This window comes from Chenopodium album, chromosome 9, assembly GCF_948465745.1.
Source record: "Chenopodium album chromosome 9, dcCheAlbu1.1, whole genome shotgun sequence".
NCBI classification, from domain to species: domain Eukaryota; kingdom Viridiplantae; phylum Streptophyta; class Magnoliopsida; order Caryophyllales; family Amaranthaceae; genus Chenopodium; species Chenopodium album.
Genome location: NC_137842.1, coordinates 6,759,226 through 6,773,859, shown reverse-complemented (window position 1 = coordinate 6,773,859; position 14,634 = coordinate 6,759,226). Strand labels below are relative to the sequence as shown.

Genomic DNA, 14,634 nt, shown 5'->3' with positions numbered 1-14,634 from the left:
AACTACAAATTCAACCAAACATAACCAAAAAATGTATAGCATTTGCACAGTAAAATTTGAGAAAAAATAAACCTGAAATTCAAACTCAAAGATAAAGAAAATTCCATATTCCATGGCCTCAAATACAAATTCCCAAAGACAGCAATATGTGAATTAAAAATTTAAAATTTAATTTATCAAAATCAAGCAGCACACCCCAAATTTCGAGCACAATATATACCCGAAAATCACAGCATTTTTTCCTCATATAATTCGAGCAAAAACAACAACAAATTCAACCAAACATACCCCAAAAATGTATAGCATTTTCACAGTAAAATTTGAGAAAAAATAAACCTGAAATTCAAACTCAAATACAAATTCCCAAAGACAGCGATAAAAATTTAAAATTTATTTTATCAAAACGCAACAACAAAAATTTTAATTAAGAAATTTCTGAAATGAAGAATCAAATTTCTGAAATGAAGAATCGTTGTATACCTTGAACTCAAAGTCGAGATATCAGCCACAGGGACATGCAAGACGAAAATGGAACTTCTCCACTTGAACTACGCCGCCTCTTAAGCAACCAAACGTCACTTGAATTACGCCACCTCTTGAGTTCCGCCTTCCTCTACTTCACTAAGTTTTCCTCTCAGAATTTTCAAGAAATTGTAAGTAATTTTTGAGTATTTTACGGCCTTAAAATCGGAGATTTGGGAAAAATTGAGAATTTAAAGTTTTTGGAATTGCTAATTAAAATAGCTTAATAGAATTGGGGGAAATGGAGGATTGGGGAAAATGGAGAAATGGGGGAAATGGAGAAATGGAGAAAATAGAGAATTCGAAGAATGAAGAAAAATGGGGAAAGTATACGGATAGTACAGTAGAGAGAAAATAAGGGTTCCTTATTTTTCGCCCATGGAATAGTGATAAGGGTTCAAAATATTTGGGCAAAAAAGTAGAGGGAAGATGAAATTTTCAGCGCGCCTCCTATACTATTTCCATTACTATAATCACAAACCATTGCTATAGCTTTCCTTTTTGTTGAAATATCTAGGCTGATGCAACGGTTCATTAGAGCCGTGGTAATAGCTCTACTTCTCACAACATTAATACGCATTAGCCTACTCTATTGCAACGATAATTAAAATACCGTTGCATTTGGCGTTATTAGGCCGTGGCATTTGATAAAAAATGTAGTAGTGACGTTTAGTTCTACAACGTCTCAAAGATCATAAACTATTTGTCAAAAAGGAGAAATGCGAGTTTGCCCAAAAGGAAATCATGTTCCTAGGCCACAAAATCGCTAAAGGCCAATTAAGGATGGATGAGCGGAAACTGAAAGCTATCCATGACTGGCAACCCTTAAAAAATGTATCCGACCTAAGATTCTTCTTAGGGCTTGCTAAATATAATCTAAAGTTTATAGTTCGCTATGCTAAGAGGATCGCCCCACCAACCGACCTACTTAAAAAGGAGCATGGGTGGGAATGGACGCAAGAATGCGAGGATGCCTGTAAGGATATCAAGATGGACGTGGCTAGTGAGCTAGTCTTGAAGTTGCCTATTTTCGATAGACCCTTTGAGGTGCATACAGATGCATCGGATAGGGCTATTGGTGGGGTTCTAGTCCAAGATGGACACCCAATAGCCTTCGAGAGTCGAAAGCTAATAAGGGCCGAGGAAAGGTACACAACCCATGAGAAAGAAATGCTAGCGATTGTGCATTGTCTTACAATTTTGAGGGTTTACCTTCTTGGCACAAAATTTGTTGTTAAGACCAATAATGTCGCTAACACTTACTTTAAAATGCAACCTAAACTCTCCCCAAAACAAGCCCAGTGGCAAGAATTTTTGGGTGAATATGACTTTGAGTAGGAGCATAAGCCTGGTCGGCATAATGCGGTCTCCGATGCTCTTAGTCGTAGGTGCCATGAGTTGGTTGCTGCCTTGATTGCGGTTAAGTAAAGACTGACATTACGGAGAAAGTAAAGACTGACGTAGTAGGCGATGCTTTTTATGAGAAGCTAACGGAACAAATTGAATCTGGAATTGCGCGGCGGTTCTTGATAGAGGATAGTTTGGTCTATGCTAAGGGAGCTAGGCTTTACATCCCAGCGGGAATGCTTTTATTTGAACTCATGCACGAGGTGCATGATGCCCAATGGGTGGGACATCCTGGTCGGGAAAGGACGTTGGCGCTCCTATCCCGTGATTATTTTAAGCCAAAGATGAGTCAGGATGTCGAGGCATATGTTAAATGGTGCCTGGTTTGCCAAAAAGATAAGTTGGAACGAAGGAGGGAAGCCGGTCTCCTTCAACCACTCCCTATCCCGGAAAGACAGTGGTAGTCGATTTCCATGGATTTTATATTAGGGATGCCCAAGGTGGATGGGCTGAAATCGATCCTAGTGATAGTTGATCGATACACAAAATACGCGGTGTTTTGTGCTGCTCTAGATGCATGCACGGTCCGAGAGAGCCGCGGAGCTGTTCTTTAGGAACGTGTTCAAGTACTTTGGACTTCCCCAAGATATAAATCCACCTTGGGCATCCCTAATATAAATCCATGGAAACCGACTGCCACGGTCTTTCCGGGATATGGAGTGGTTGAAGGAGACCGGCTTCCCTTCTTCGTTCCAACTTATCTTGTTGGAAAACCAGGCACGATTTAACATATTTCTCAAAATCCTGACTCATCTTTGGCCAAAAATAATCACGGGATAGGAGCGCCAATGTCCTTTCCCGACCAGGATGTCCCGCCCACAAGGCATCATGAACCTTGTGCGTGAGTTCAAATAAAAGCATTCCCGCTGGGATGTAAAGCCTAGCTCCCTTATCATAGACCAAACCATCCTCTATCCAGAACCGCCACGCAATTCCAGATTCGATTTGTTCTTTTAGCTTCTTATAAGAAGCATCGCCTACTACGACACTCTTTACTTTCTCCGTAAAGTCAGACTCAATCGCAATCAAGGTAGCAACAACTCATGGCACCAACGACTTAGAGCATCGGGGATCGCATTATGGCGACCGGGCTTATGCTCCCCCTCAAAGTCATATTCACCCAAAAACTCTTGCCACCGGGCTTGTTTTGGGGAGATTTTAGGTTGCGTTTTAATGTAAATGTTAGCGACATTATCGATCTTAACAACAAACTTTGTGCCAAGAAGGTACACCCTCCAAATTGTAAGACAATGCACAACCGCTAGCATTTCTTTCTCATGGGTTGTGTACCTCTCCTCGGCCCCTTTTAGCTTTCGATTCTCAAGGCTACGGGGTGTCCATCTTGGACTAGTACCCCACCAATAGCCCTATCCGATGCATCTGTATGCACCTCAAAGGGTCTATCGAAAATAGGCAACTTCAAGACTGGCTCACTAGCCACGACCATCTTGATATCCTTAAAGCCATCCTCGCATTCTTGCGTCCATTCCCACCCATGCTCCTTTTTGAACAGGTCGGTTAGTGGAACGATCCTCTTAGCATAGTCAACTATAAACTTTCGATAATAGTTGATCTAAGGTTGGATACGTTTTTTAAAGGTTGCCAGTCATGGATAGCTTTCACTTTTCGCTCATCCATCCTCAATTGGCCTTTAGCGATTTTGTGGCCTAGGAACATGATTTCCTTTTGGGCAAACTCGCATTTCTCCTTTTTTACAAAGATTTTATGATCTTTGAGACTTTGGAGAACTAAACTTAAATGATTGTAATGCTCAAATAAAGATTTGCTATAAATCGCAATATCATCCAAATAGACAACAACAAATTGATCTAGAAATTCATAAAGAACATCGTTCAAGAGATTACAGAAGGTTATCGGGGCATTAGTAAGCCCAAACGGCATAACAAGAAATTCAAATGAACCATAACAAGTAACACACGTCGTTTTGGCCTCATCCCCTTCCAAGATTCTCACTTTCAGTACCCGGATCGCAAATCCAGCTTGGTAAACCAAGTTGCTTGTGCAAACCGATCAAACAAGTCATCAGCCCTCATAATTGTATACTTGTTCTTGATCGTCGCCTTATTTAGCGCCCTGTAATCAATACACATACGTAAAGATCCGTCAGATTTCCGTTGAAATAAAACGAGGGCACCAAAAGGAGCTTTTGAGGGTTGAATAAATCCTGCGGCAAGAAGGTCGTTCAACTAGGTCCTCATTTCAGCAAGTTTCCCCGGACTCTTCCAGTAAGGGGCACGAGCAGGAAGCAGGGCACCTGGCTCTAGATTAATCTTGTAATCAATAGCTCCCTTGGAGGGAGATTCTTGGGAAGTTTTGGGGGCATCACATCCTTGAACTCATCAAGGAACCCAACAACTTCACAAATCGGGTGGGAGGGACTAGGCACACCCTTCACAAATCATGGCCCATCCTAATCTCCAATGAGCATTCCACCAAGGTGGGGCATCACCGATACTTTAGCCTTACGAATGAACTCGTTTCCCAGAATGAGTTCAAAATCGTCAAGGGTAACAACAATCAAGTCGGTCTTCCCTTTCCAATTGCCCACTTGTACATTTACACCGCACACCCTCCCCTTTTCCACTAAGGCATCGGAGTTTACAGCTTTCATGCGACTAGTGCAACCGGACAAGGGAAGGTCGATCTTTTTCGCAACTCCTTCATTCAAAAAGTTATAAGTGGCACCTGTGTCAACCATAGACTTAATGTCGTGTCCATTGACATGCACATCCACATATAGAAGCCCTCCATAAGGGTCAATGGTTGTGGATCTCACAGCATTCAATATGTTTAAATGTTGACGCATATGGGGACCTCATCATCCTCCGTTTCCGCTACACATTCTTCCGCAACCATTGCTCCGAGTTTCCCTTTCTTAGGACAATCTCTAGCAAAGTGTGGGCCTCTGCAATTGTAGCAACCACCATTGACGGGTTTATTCCCTACATTTTTAGCATTGGATACAACAACTTTAGCCTTACCGTCAGGTTTCTTGTTCTTACCTTGGTGTTGGCCGCTATTCTTGCCCTTTCTGGAACCACTCCAACATTTTCGTTTGTTGTTTGTTCCTGAAGAGGTTGCAACAGTAGTGTTCCCTGGCTTAAGATCAACAAGAGCATCAGCAGTGGCAAAAGCCGCGGACAAAGTCCTAATGTTTTGCCTACGCAGCGCAATTCAGTTTGAGCCCAAGTTCTTAAATCAGAAAAAAAAATTAAAAACCTATCTTTCTCGGACATATCTTTGATGTCCAACATCACCGAACTGAACTCTTTCTTATAGACGAACGGACCCAGATTGGTAAAGATTCTTCAAAGCTTCACCAGCATGCCAAGAGGCATTGTAGGGAAGGAATTGACCCTTGAGTTCCCTTTTCAGCGCCACCCATTCTTGAATGGGAATCCTTCCAGCACCATGATCAAGCTCTACGCGAGATCTCCACCAAAGCTTAGCTTCACCAGCAAGGTACATAGTAGCAACCGAGACCTTGTCATGATCCGGAACATGAGCGACTCTGAAGTAGTGCTCAATGTCCCACAAGTTCTCCACATCCTTAGCATTCCTATCACCCGAGAAGGGTTTAGGATCAGGGACCTTCACTTTGAAGGAATCAATCCTCCTCTTTCGTAGGTTTTCAATTTCCCTACGAAGGTCTTCGACCTCCCCACTAGTATCAGCGTGAGGAGATAGACCCTTATTGTTGATAGCGATGTTGTCCAACTTTCCCAACATCTCGGCTTGCATCTTTCTAGTGGCTTCCAAGGATTCCTCAATGGAGCCCATTCGCTCCTTCATCAAAGGCAACTCAGCATTCATCTTTACCACACGGCGATTCACATGCTTCCGGTTTGGAAAGTGTGGTGGTTCCTCTCCTTCTTCCAATGGAGAGAAGGGAGGGGAAGCAGGAGGAGTGTGAGTATCACCAACGGTGCTCACATCCGGGGCTTCCTTACTTTGAGTCGTTGACTTAGCCGGGACTTAAGTAATCTTAGTTGACTTGCTTCGAGCCATGGCAAAAGGAAGGTACTTTGCTTTCCAGGAGGTGATATGTCTATTTTATATAGTATTTTACCCCAGTCCCTTGGTCATAATTAGTAGTGTTTTTGGCTCTTTAGAGCCACTTTTATTACTAATTGGTGTTTTTAGTGTTTTTGTAGATTTGGTTGACTTTTGTAGGGATTTGCACTTTTGGAGCATTTTCCCGAGATATTATAGAGCAACTACGAACATTGGAGAAGCACGACCAGTTTCTATAGACTAGCACCGGTTAGAGCCATCAAACTGGTGATTAAGGGCTCGGTATAAGTGATACCGGGGCATTTGGACCGAGTATTCAAGACCCGAAGAGGAAATCCGGATTGGCCCGAAGAATTGGAGCCCAATCTAAGTCCAAGGAGTGGCCCAAGAGTGTGGCCCGGCCAAAGGAGCTACCGCCCGAAGGCGCTCCCGGCCAGGCGGGGGAAGTAAGTTGGCGCCTGAACTCGCGCCCGGCTGGGCGCGAGAAACGTACTTGATGAGCAAAAAGGTGCGCCCGATCGGGCGGGTGCGTGTTATTATTAGGAGACAATTAGCGCCGTTTATGTTTGTTTTAGTTTAGGATTCTTGCTAAACATAAATACTTTTCTGTTAAGCGAGTTTAGTATCTTCTTTTACTCTTTCTTAATTCTTCTCTTAGACTTTCTCTCTCTACTTAGAATAGTTTCTCTCTCTAATACTTTGTTCTTAACTCTACTCTTAATTCCAGATTTCTTTGGTAACGATTTCTTCTACTTTAATCTCATTTATTTATTTTAATTCTTTCATCATGTTTTATTTTGTTGCTTTGATTATTTTAGATTTAATTATGTGTGAGTAGTTTCTTTTCTAGGGTTTGTGGGGATCCATAAATAATATGAAGGGGTAATTTATTGTTGTTAATTATCAATGCTAGATTAATTTCCTATTGATTGATTTAATGCTTTGTGACTAGATTAGGCCAAATCTTTAATGCACGAGTTTGACAATATTGATTCGAGATTCGAGAGATGAGAATTGATGTTTAGTTCTAGTTTCAATAGGCAAGTTAATTTATAAATGGTTAAGTCGAGATTCGAGTGATGAGATTTAATACCGGTAAATTAATTGTGTGATTGTAATACGTAGCGAAAGCCCTTTATGATCTTATTAATTTATGTATTGATAATTGATTATTATGTTTTACCCTGGAATATTATTTATTGGTGAACCTATGCCCTAAGCCTTTTATTCATTGTTTTCTCTTTACTCTAAATCTCCGTAGTTTAGTTTTATATTCATATTAATACATTGGTTACTGTTGAGTAATTAGGTTTTGATGATTGTAAACTAATGATGATTATCTATCTAATGTGTTTGTTAAGTTGTGCATAGAAAGAACAAGTTATACTTGGAACAGGATACAAGGAACCTAAGCAGTTACATATATATATATAAGGAACCTGAGCAATATATGATAAACAATAGAGAAACAAGAACAATGATGAGTGTTATGGTTGATAAACATGATGATGGCTAAAGAACCATGAAGGTAACTATGTAAATAGGTGTTTGCATATGTTAGCTTCATAAGGTAAGTACACTATGCATACATGAGTTGTATATGTGTAGGAGTATTTACATTTACATAAGCTTTAAGTTTAATTAGTTCTCTCACTTGAAGTTTGTTTATGACAACCAAACTTCAATCTAATGTTTCTCTTAAGTGTTTATGTGAAGACAGGAACTGACTTAGGTGAAGTCAATGGGTTGGAACATAGAAGACTTCAAGAGGAACAAGAGAGAATGAATGAACCTAAAGCGGGTTCTCCCATGAGAACCAAACCACGAAGGAACCTGAAGGTATTCTCTAACAAGATCCAGAAGGAACTTTCGGCAGGCTTTCCCACGAAAGTCGGAGCATGTTCCCTAACAGGTACATGAAGAGTTCCCTAACAGGAACTTAGTTCTCTAACAAGAACTATCTAAGTTCCCTAACAGGAACTTGCCCCGAGATATAGAATACATCAATATTACAAGATTCCAGAACAAGTGTTTCAAAGAAACAACATGAAGACGGAGAAATCGAAGTATGTCGCTCTAGGATTCATGTAAGTATGTTGGACATAAAAGTCAGTCTGGAACAAGTCTAAAGAACCAAGGTGAACTCATGATAGTCAATGAAATTAGAGTTACTGACTTGTCAGGAACTCAGAGACTGTCAGAGTTCCAGAACCTAATCGGAACTTAGGTCTGCACGTCGTTAAAGGTCGCAGGTCGAATTTAATGATATAAATATTTACCTAATACGTGCATATCTTTTAGGGATTTGGTTTTACAGAATAAAAATATTTATTTTCTAATAAATCCCTTTTGGAAAAAGATAAGTTATTTTTGGAAAATATTTTCAGTAAAATAAGTTTTAAATAAAATCTAATTTTATGGCAAGTACATCTTTTGTTGAAAGATATGGTAAATATATCTTTTGTAAAAAGATATGGTAAGTGTATGTTTTATAAAAAGATATGGCAAGTATATCTTTTGTAAAAAGATATGGTAAGTATATCTTTTGTTAAAAGATATATTAGTATATTTCGAAAATATAAGATTTAGATAAAATTTGATTTTATGGTAAATATATCTTATTATTATTGATAGAATATATTCTTAACAAAAGATATATTTTTGGAAAACTTATTTTTGGAAAATATCTTTTATTTCTATCTTTTAATAAAACTTATCTTTTACGAAAAGAATAATTTGGGTGTACTATAAATATGCTCATATGTATTCATTCAAAGTTGAGGCTGATGAAGCTTAGTGGTCGTGCTTAATGGTTTCATCCTTCACCACGAAGCTAAGTCAAACCTCCAGGTCGAAGTTCCAGTCAGGTTCCAGTTACAGTTTGTCCAGTAAGTTCCAGACAGATCTTGAAGTGTCCAGTATATTAGTTTTATCTCGTTATTCATTGATATGTATTTAGAGTTATTCTTTGAGAGCTTGTAATTGGGAAAAAGGGTTTTGAGTGTTTTATGTATTGGGGTGTGAGAGTTCGTGAGGATTCTCGTTATAATTGTAAGAGTGCAATGTGTAAGCTTCTAGGTGAAGCTGTGAGTCTTGTACTTAGGTGGTACAAGTATTTAGTGCTTTGGCAGTACGTGTAGTACTTTGGTGGTACGAGTGAATCTAAGTGTGGTACTTAGATTGGGTAGGTTAGGGTCCTATCAAGTAGCAAGTCCAGTGAGGAACTTTAGAAATAAAGGTCCGTGTCTAATAGGTTGTAACTCTGTGTTTGCCCTATTATAGTGAAATGGTTTGTGTTTGAAATCCCTAAGGTAGGGTCGAGGTTTTACTTCCAGTTGGGCTCTGGATGGTTTCCTCGTAAAATTCGCTTTGCATTGTCTAAGTTCCTAACAGCAATCAGTTTTATATTCCGCGAAAAGTAGGCACTAGGAACATACTACAATTCACCCCCCTCTTGTAGTATTTCATCCGAATTAACAGTTACTTTATAATTTAGATTGCTTGAATTAATTAGGAACAGAAACACCAGTTTCCCTGTGGATTCGGCCCTACTTCCCTATCTATTACTTCCTCCGTTTTCTTTTACTTGCAACACTTCCCTAAAAAGGAAATGTCACAATACTTGCAACACACTATAAAAGGAAAGTTACTTTAGGGAAAAACTATACTATTTTCCTTATTTAAAGCACATGGCCCACTAAATTACACTCCTAACAACCACTCATCCCATTTTAAAGTGTATTATATCATGTGAACCTCACATTTCTTAAATACCGTGAAAAAGTGTGTGTTGCATCTAAAAGAAAACGGAGGAAGTATTAGTTAGTGGTTTTAGGAATTACTTTTGATTAGGTGATACGACTTTAGCCTATCAAAATTTGGCGCCGTTGCCGGGGAAACGGTTTTATTTTTATTTCTGATTATTTTTGTAGTCTAGGTTATTTCTTTTGTCTCAGAGAACGTTAGTTCTTTGAGGCAAGTCTCATATTTGCTTTTAGTTCTTTGTTTATGCCCAGGTGTTCCAGATTAAGTTACATCCCATTCGATCCTTAGATCGAACGGTCCTTCCATAGACAGAAGAATCTTTACAAGCAAATTCTGGCAGATTCTGGTGATAATAATAATCACTGAAACCCTCCAACTGATTCTAGCGATTCAGAGGTATCTTCAGATCCACAATCAGAGATGACGGCTCCACAGAAGCTTAGTGATTATTCACAACCAAAGCTTACAGATTTTCCACACATTACTCCCACTCCAGCTCTTGATGAAGTACAGTTTGAGATTAAACCACAATTAATAACGATGATAGAAAGGAAACAATTTAGTGGAGCTAAGGGTGAAGACCCAAATCTTCATATTGCAGACTACTGTCAGTACTGTAATACCATCAAGCAAGCTGGGGTCACACAAGACCAAATCAGGGAGATTCTCCTTCCTTTTTCTTTAACAGGAAAAGCAAAATTATGGTTTAATGGATTAAATAGAACTGCACTTGGTATAACTGACTGGGAAACTCTTGTTTTGAATTTTTATAACAAATATTATCCTGCAGAGAGAACAACTATACTACGGAGTGCAATTCAGAACTTTGCCCAAGAAGCCGATGAAACTTTATATGAGGCTTGGGAAAGGTTCAAGGACCTACAAAAAGAATGCCCCCACCATAATCTGACATAATGGCAGTAGATCCAAGCCTTTTACAATGGGATTGGAAATTCATCTAGAATAATTTTGGATTCTGCAGCTAGTGGGAGGTTTATGAATCTTAATGTTGATGATGCACGTCAAGTTATCGAAGATATGGCGATACATAATTCCCAATATGGGAATCCTAGAGGCTTTGCTAACAAGGGGAAGCATAATGTTGACTCTGTATCCTTTTTGCAAGCTCAATTAACCTCTATCTGCCAGAAATTAGATAATCTTAGTACTGCAAATGTAGCTAATGTTTCTGCAATTAATAATAATGCTAATGAGGCTTTCTGTGAAAATTGTGGAATTTTATGTCATTGGGAACAATATTGCAGGAGTTGTGTGGAGCAAGTCAATGCCTTTCAAGCTTATAGGCAGAACAACCCATACTCCAACACCTACAATCCTAGGTGCCGGAATCATCCGTACCTTTCCTACCGGAGTACCAATGTTCAAAATCCACCACCACAAGAATCACAAGCGCCACAACAACAACAGCAGAAATATTACCACCCTTATGCTGGCCAGAAGAACCAACCACAACAACCCTACTCACCTTCCGACCCTGCTTTGGTAGAAATTAGAGCGATGTTGGCTAATATGCAGAAGCACATGGAGAGTAGAGATGCCCAAACTTATTCGATCCTAGCACACAATAAAATTGTAGATAATCAAATTGCGCAACTTTCCGCTACTCTACAAGCCCGTCAACAGGGAGCCCTGCCAGCACAGCCGACCAGGGCTACGGATCAAGCCTATGCAATTACTCTAAGGATTGGGTCAAACTATGAAGGGCCCCCTATGCCCAAAGATGATGAACCTGTTTTAATAAATAATGCTAATCTTGATTCCGTTAAACCTGACAATGTAGCTAATAGCCCTGTAGGGCTAAAGCATAATACTAATATATTTGATTTTACATTGTAGGGTATGACCCCAAGGAAGGTGGCCACTCCAGATAAGAGCAATAAAGCTCCGAAGCCAGTTATAAAACTTCCATTCCCCAATCGTCACTTAAAAACAAACTTGGACAAGCAGTTTGGTAAGTTTCTGGAGGTGGTAAAAGATTTGCAGGTAACAGTTCCCTTCACTGAATTAATTACACAAATTCTTGCATATGCAAAATTTATGAAGGAAATTTTGACAAGAAAAAGGTCTATTAGTGAGGTAGAGACAGTAGTTTTCACTGCAGAGTGTAGTTTCGTACTCCAAAATAAATCTCCGCCTAAATTAAAAGATCCGGGTAGTTTTTCTATTCCTTGTCATATTGACAATCTAATGATTGATAATGCATTGTGTGATTTGGTCGCAAGCGTTAGTGTTATGCCATTATCTATGTGTTCCAAGCTAAATATGGGTAAATTAAAAGCTACTAATATTACTCTACAAATGGCTGACCGTTCTTTTAAATACCCCTAGGTGTTTTAGAGGACGTTCCTGTTAGAGTAGGTAAATTTTATATACCTGTTGATTTTATTGTTCTTGATATGGCCGAGGATATGCAAACCCCAATTATTTTGGGTAAACCACTCCTTAACACTGCAAGAGCAATTATAGATGTGAGATGTGGCAAATTAACACTATCAGTAGGGGACGATAAAATTATTTTTAATCTTAATAATACCCCTAAAAGCCCCATGACAGAGGAGAAGTGTTTTCGTGTTGATGTGGTTCAAAATTATTCTAACAAGCCCCAAGCTCTTGTAAAAGATCCCATGGAGGCGGTATCTTGTGTTGCATCCTTTACAGATGAGATAGACAAATGGCAGAAGGAAGTTGATGCAATAGAAAGAGCCCTCTACACTGTCGGTCTTGGCTTCAAGGATGAGAAGGTGGAATTGAACAAGCAAATTGTGGAAATTGAGCCTACAATAAGTGTTCCGCTAGATCGAGTTGCAAGTGCTAAATGCATTGACAATTTTAAGCAACCATCGATCGAAGAGGGATCTTTAGTGCGTAGCATTGAAGAAACCCCAGTCCAAGTCAAGGAAGATCCACCAGATTAAGTGAATTGGCGTCCCACAGGGTATATCAGGAAACCGCGTTGTGGCCTAAACACTGCTCGACCGGGTGAGAAACCACCCGACCAAGCGTTAGGCCAAGGGTCCTAATTCTTGTACTTGGTAAGAAGGTCGTGCGGGACCTAGATAAACCAGCGCTTTGCGGGAGGCAACCCATATTTTTATGCTTTTTAGACTAGTTTTTCCTTCTTTTTCTTATGAGAGGAGAGAGGATGGAATTTTGATGAGTTTTATGAGTTTTTGTACAGGTTTGAAGGAAAAAAGTTAGCCAAAAATTGAAGAAAAGAAGAAAACAAAAAAAATCGTCCAATTAGCCTCGGGCCCGACCGGGCAAAGCTCGCTCGATCGGGCGCGAGAGTGAGGTTAGAAAAAGCTTAATTTTTGCCCGATCGGGCGATGCTAGCCCGACCGGACGCGAAAATTGACGTTTACGGACATTTTAGATCGCCCGATCGGGCGAAGACCACAAAGGGCGCGAGAGTGGAGGAAAAATCGGGCATCAGATCGCCCGATCGGGCGAAGAGCGCCCGACTGAGTGCGAGAGCAGCGCGCAATTAAATACACAGATCGACCGATCGGGCGATAGACCGCCCGACCGGGCGCCACACCACCGTCCCCCTTTTTTCTTCTTCTTCCTTCTTCTTTATTTCTTCATTTCTCTTTTCCTCCATAACTTTCTCTCTCTAAAACCTTAAAACCTCTACCTTCTCTCTAAGATCTTCTCTTCATTTCTCACCCAAATCCAACAATTTCTACATATTCTTAATCCTCACTTCACCCTCCAAAATCCTATATAAAAATTTTTAAATTTCATTCAAATATTTTTCATACCCATTTTTATACTATGGCTTCCAAGAGGGCTCGATCAATTTTCGGTAGGAGTTCTAGCTCGAGGGAGGAGTACGATCCAGATTTGCAAATCTCCTAATGGCCAACGATCCGTATTGCTAGCCAGGAGCAAAAGGAACGTCTAGAACACCTTGCTGGGCGGGAGGTAATTCCTTCACTGTGGTTACACTGCCCTACTCTAGAATCTTATGGTTTGTTTGATTTTGTTAAACGATTTTTGAATGATATAGAAATGAGAAAATTCATTGACATGCACTATCCTACATACCGTGAATTAACATGTGAATTTCTGTCTTCTGTGAAAGTTGTAAATAGTAGAAATGGACCGAATTTATTTTTTAGGTTGAACAATAGGAATATTAGTTTGACATATGTTGAATTTTGTAAATTATTTGAATTGAATTCTGAATTACCATTCCAATGGCAAGCGGATTACAAAATGGGTGATATTTATCATGCTTTAACTGGTTTAGCTACCCCCGACCCCCAACATGCCAGTACAAAATCTATCCATCACCCTATCCCAAAAATTTGGCAAAGATTTGCGGGTTTGTGTTTTCTTTGTAGGAACGAGCCTCATAACGCTCACACCAACGAACTAGCTGTTATAGGACACTATGTGTATGGGTTTGGTAAACTGAACATAGGTAGATATATCATCCACCACCTGAGCAGACATGCCACAGCCAGTACTCAGTCTCGTACCCCTATTCGTATATGAGGCCTTATCACTTAAAAAGGTCGGTTTTGTTGAGAGTGGACCCCACCATATGACTAACTGTGGACCGGATACCTATATAACTGCTAGGTATTTTGAGGAGTTGGGTTGGGTACGACTGGATAGTGAGCAGACCCCCCACTGGTGTATTAGGACTGGGACCGAGTAGCCATTGCCCATCTTTTCCCTACCTAGTCCTCATTTGACCGCCTTTCCCCCCGGGCACGCGTCCTACACGTACGACCTTTTAGTTGCCAATGCTAGGGGGCAAGCACCACCAGTTCCACCACCCCAGCCTGAGCCCGAGGCAACGTTTTCTACACCTCGCATGTCTCACTCTATCTCCCATGTCGACTTTGACCCAATTTGGGACCTTCAGAGTATAGG

The 14,634-nt window shown here is 40.2% G+C and overlaps 1 non-coding gene across 1 annotated transcript; it reads right to left on the bottom strand.

Annotated features, from left to right (window-relative positions):
* Window positions 1–10,530: 10,530 nt before the first annotated feature.
* On the bottom strand, window positions 10,531–10,637 carry LOC145561049 (small nucleolar RNA R71). Its single transcript, XR_014093632.1, has one exon. It is a non-coding gene; the product is annotated as a small nucleolar RNA R71 (small nucleolar RNA).
* Window positions 10,638–14,634: the final 3,997 nt, after the last annotated feature.